The sequence below is a fragment of the Dreissena polymorpha genome, chromosome 8 (genome assembly GCF_020536995.1).
Source record: "Dreissena polymorpha isolate Duluth1 chromosome 8, UMN_Dpol_1.0, whole genome shotgun sequence".
In the NCBI taxonomy this organism is placed as follows: Eukaryota; Metazoa; Mollusca; class Bivalvia; order Myida; family Dreissenidae; genus Dreissena; species Dreissena polymorpha.
Genome location: NC_068362.1, coordinates 22431278 through 22437354, shown reverse-complemented (window position 1 = coordinate 22437354; position 6077 = coordinate 22431278).

Below are 6077 nucleotides of genomic sequence, written 5' to 3'. Positions count from 1 at the left end.
ACATGATACACATTTATTGCCAGAGCTTTGGTGGTAATCGCGACGTTAATTAAGTATGCACTATGCAGGTGAGGACGTTAGTTCGGAGTGGTTTATATCGGTTTTCGAATACCAGTGAGATCTAGGATTGGATTTTTAAAGCATTTCATAAAATGCACAGCAAACGTTTACAAATACCATGCTTACAATGGATCTAACGCAAAGATCATACAGAAGGAAATGAACTGACATGTTTTATAACTGCATTCAAATACGAGAATATCATCTTGAGCTTGTTTGAATATAACGTTTCAATATGCGATGGTAAATAGGATCAACGGATATCATTCTTAAGAAGTATGATTCAGAAACGTTGTCAAAATATCGGTCGTCAAATTATATGATTATTGAAGATTTGGAAATATTATTGACACGCTCCAGTAGCGCTCCAGAAGGATCAAGCTCATTCGACAATCTGTGAATGGATAAGGTAAGAATTGTTTCTCTTGTGCGATTGAATTTTTAAAACGTTCGATATACATTGGTCTCCTTCTGACCCCGATACGTTTCCTTATTTTCATTAGACTGTTTAAGACAAATAATGTTGTAGTATATTAAGGTATTACAAAGGTTGCAATAAAATTACTTTAATTCCATGTAATAATAATTATAACATTTGCTATGAGATAACACTGCATTGACTTTAATTACGTTCCAATCGAAGCTAACCAGTTCAACACTTACAGTGGTGTCGTCAGTAATGTACCAAAGAATAAAACAGTCATAAACATGTCTCTACCCTAACATGACATAGTTATTTGCCACATGTGGAATCGATTTCCAACGAGTTTCTCATTTCGCGTTGATTTCATTCTTATTGAACGACGCAACGATATAGGGGATGCCATTTTCACGTAGCAAGTAAAGGCCATGTCCGACGGTCGTCCAGAGTCAAAAAGAAACAATTATATAGATGAAGCGCGGATCGAAACTAGATTACACAGGGGCACACGTTTTTGTATATAATTCGGATAAACCCATGATAAAGTATCTTACTATTCTACATAAAGTTGGAGTACATGTTCATGTTTATTCAAGTGCGTATTGACGTAAGATGTTTGGTATCAGTAAACGTTGTTTATAACTAGCCGTTTCAAGTAATACGTCAGATGTCTGCTTCGGAACTTAAAGCAGTGGAATACTCTAAAATAAATGCTTATTTAACTGATATTTTTTCTCTTAAAGGGGCCTTTTCAAAGATTGGCATATTTTGAAGTTTGTCATTAAATGCTTTATATTGATAAATGTAAACATTGGATCTTAAAAGCTCCAGTAAAAAATCAAGAATAAAATTAAAACAAGGGACAAAAAGTAGCCGGTACCAGGGCTCGAACCAGTGACCCCCGGAGTCCTTGAGTTAGTCTGAAGTAAAAACGCATTAGCCCTCTCGGCTATTCCGCCGAGTATACACAGAAAAAATATTTTATACCTTATATAAGCAATCTTCGTAGTTTCGTAAATTTAAACGACAACAACAGAACTCTCCAAATTATTCAATCGTTTCGCGTTGCAACGCTTTATAATTTTTAGGTTTTCAAATCGTCAAAAGATACATATAACGGCTATATTGGACTATGGTAAATGTTCAGTAATACTGTTTCCTCACAAATATCATAACTAAAACGAACATTTGCGAATCTGAAACAAGTTTTTTCAATTTTGTCAATTTACCAAACCGTGAAAAGACCCCTTTAACGCTGCTGCAGTAATTTGTGCTATCATGGATCATGTTATATACGAAAACGGCATTTACATACACATCATTGGAGACAGTGTACAGCTGTAAATATGAAGAAGTAATGCCTTAGCTATATCCTCTTGAATGAAGAAATGTGGAAATTGTTTTTACATTATGAACTAATTTTTTATTGGTTTTAAATGCAAATATAGTATCGCTTTATTCTAGACGTCAATTTGCTTCTCTCATGAGGCCGTTAAATGTTTCTCCTTCGGTGTATTGTGCAACTCCATCACCATTCTCAATAACATAATTTACTATAGACAAACACGTTTTAGTATGTTGCTTTGTAGTCAAGGTAACGAGCTTATTAACCGTTGATTGCTTGGAGGTTTACTGCACAAAGATATAATGATTTATATTCATGATACGTAATTATTCAAACGTCAATTCTTATTCCTGCAAGTTACACACAGACAGCGAATGTTTCGTTTTACTATAAAATTGTTAATAACCAAAGTCGTTAAATGGACGGAATAGTAGTCATAAAATTGGAAATAATAAGCATCGCTTATTGATAATATGCTTTTATTGCTGATGTCAGGCGCAGGTTTAAATAACAGCTTTGGTTTTGTCGCGATCTAAAACATGCACTATTCATCGAGTGTGGGTGTGTGTTTTCTTCGTATTATTACATATACTTCTTGAAGATTGTACAATTCCATACGCGTTTCAATCACAATTATTGATGTATTTTCTTAAGGAATTCGTTCTATGCTTGTTTACAAATATGTTACCGAATAAAACTGTTAGCATACACTATTATGCCAGTGTTGATTGTATGCTGATGTACACTTTGCACTGATGTACATGTTTGCCGATGTAAATTGTGCAACGATATATAGTTTATGCCGATATAGATAGTATACAAATGTACCTGTATACCGATGTACAATACATGCCGATTTACATTGGATGCCGATATGTATTGAACGACGTTGTACACTGTATGCTGATATACAGTGAACTCTGATGGACAATGCATGCAGATGTACACTTTATGCTGGTGTAACATGTTTGCAGATGTACATTATTAACGGATGTACCTGTCGATGTATATTGTATGTCGTTAACCATTTCATGCTGGTGTTCATTATATACCGATGCACATTCTATGCCGATGTAGATTGTATGTCAATATAAATTGTTGGCTGATGTACATTGTATGAAGACGTACACGGTATGACGAAGTGCACTTTATGCCGATGAACACTGTATGCCGATGATTGGTATAGACGAATGCAAGCTATTATTTAGTCTAGAAATTTAATTAGCAATCACTTCCGCTAATATTAGGTTGATTTTATATAAATATATATTAATTATTGAAGCTATTCATAAAATTCGATAATGCACTTCAAATCGTGAGCAGATAGGCACTAAGTAACAAGGGTTCCAGAGACAAATGAACATAAGAGTCGCGTTCTGAGAACACTGGGCATAATACATGTTCGTAAAGTGTCGTCCTAGATTAACCTGTGCAGTTCGCACAGCCTAATCTCGGACGGCACTTTCTGCTTTTATGACATTTTTCGTCTAAATGAAGTCTCTTCTAAGCAAAAATCCAATTTAGGAGGACAGTGTCGTCCCTGATTAGCCTGTGCGAAATGCACAGGCTGATCTGGGACGACACTTTACGCACATGTATTATGCCCAGTTTTCTCAGAACGCGACTCATATAATAAAGAACGTATTATTATTTAGAAATATGCGCTTGTGTCCGCAGTGTTTCGCACAGACCGACACATTCGATGAAATGGTTCATTTTAAGAACATATGGCCATAATGATGTTTTGCATTGCTTCAGTATGAAAACGGACACATGCCATAAATTCGTCTAAATCAGGATTATCAGAAACCTTTGAAAATGTTCATAATCCTTTCAGTCATCACATTTAATTTTTTAATATGATTCAATTGTAAAAGTTGATAAGATGATTAGCACATTTTGTTAATGATGTAGAGTCAAGTTGGAAAATTTTATGAAAAGATGTAGCATTTTCGGTCAGCGGGTTGGCAGTTTTCATTAAAATTGTGTAGTATAATGAGCAGATTGACTCTTAAAAAATAGTTTTAGTATTTTAATTTATTGGCTGATGCAATACAATAATCTAGCACTAGATGTGATTGGTACTGTTTAAGAAATACTATACTAATAATTATAAGGAGCCCGGGGACTTTGTTTAATGATATTAGGTGTGATGTTTTTCTTTCGGATCGTTTTACTTTTTATTATTGAAATTTAGTTCTTGGTAGCATCCACTTTAATAAAATTTATAAAAGAGCAGTAAGATCATAAATTCTATATATTATTTAGCATATTGTATGAATTTGCTAGTTTAATGAATTATATTGACTCCGTTTAGGGTCAGTGGCGACAATAGTAGTTATATGATTTTCTAATTCATTTCTATATATCTGAAAACGTTGTTTGTAGTTATAATGACATTTCAAATGATCTTAGGACGAACATGATAGTTTATGTTGACATGATTTTATAACTTTAATCTATAACCTATAATTGATAAGAATATATTTAAAATACAACGAGCATAAATTGCTTTAAATTAATTTGATTTCACTTTATGTACACATAAAAAATTAGGAACATGAATATTTTACCTTTGTTAGTCGTCTTGAAATGAATTATATTGCAATTTAGTTGCTTCTTTACGTGGGTTGCATGTTTATCAGTTTGGTAATATTATTGTGTATTACAATGGTAGCGATAAAATAAACATAGTTCAGAATCGAATTAATTCGTTTAAGTACGACATTTCTTAATATCGTTGTTTACATTGCAATGTAAAAAATGGTCCTTACACAACAAAGGATTTGCCATTACTGATTAAGTGTGTGTGTTATATTAATTGCTGTTTAATTTATTCTTTAAAACAATACTGCTGATATGTGCACCATAAACTACACTACAGTTTAGTAGGTCAGTGACTTCTTTCCGTTAATAGTCAATTAAGCTTCTAAAAACCGCCTATGATATAAGTATGTTCTTTTTTTCTTTTTGGATATATTTTGCGATAGCATATATTAAACTATATTGTAATTAGGCTGAAAATTTGTAAAATATATAATGTATCACATGCTATACCCTGTTTACCATGTAATACAATCATTACATATATTTTTATACTACACATGTGTAATACAACATTTTAAGCGTTTTCATTGGCTAAGTTTTCGTTATTTGACCAATGGCATTTTGTTATTTTGCTGAAATGACGTTGCAACGTCAAATGACGTCACGGAATGTAAACAACATTCGGGATTAATCATTATGTTTGCGTAAATATTTATTTAATTTGCTCATTTAAAAGCATGTGATAAAAAAGATCTGACACTCGTTGTCATATAATACCATATTTTATTAAATTCGTCCAGGAAATTCGTTAGTAAGCTCGCTTACTAACAAAATTCCTGAACTCGTTTAATAAAATATGGTAGGACAACTCGTGCCAGATCCTATCTCTATGGACATTTTAGGGAGCATATGTCTGCCAAGGTAGATTCTTCAAGAAGACAGAAGTGTTTATATATAAACGTAAAAGAAACAGAATACATGTCAGTGTAAGATCATATGTTATTTCACTCGTGATAATAGAAATATAATATTTTCACTCGTGGCTGCGCCACTCGTAAAATATATATGTTTTATGATCACTAATGAACACATTTTGTGTTTCTTTTATGCCTCTTTTTTTCAAAAAAATAATTATCAGCTGTTTCCCTTTAGCTGAAAAGTTACCCTTTCTCCCGCGGCTTGCCTCATTACAATTTTATACACAAAATGACGATATATATATATATACGTTGATGCCATATGGTCGGTATGTTCTTAGTTTGCTCCATGGTTTTGCGGTACTCGTCCGAACCGCTCAGTTTTTCAAGTTCCATTTTTTCTGAAATCAACCATACTTATATATTTATATTATTTAGGCGTCTTGACAATTTTACAAACACGGTTTGAGTTAAACGGTCATACTTACGATTGATGTTATAATGCCAACTAATGCTCAGAGAATAACGCGCTCATGCGTCATTATGTAACGCAAAAATATATGTCAAATGTTAGGATCTGCAAAGAAAGGGGAATAAATATCAATATATTTCTGGATATACGGTATGTGGTCTAATAAATGTGGCTGGGAATGAGATTTTGACCCTTTTGGCGCTGACGTCGTTTCCGAGAAAAATTACTTAAACTTGTGATTACCGTTTCGCGTTCTTTTTCATACAACTTTTTGTGATAAAACAATAGTTTTATTGTGAAGAATAACCTAAACCA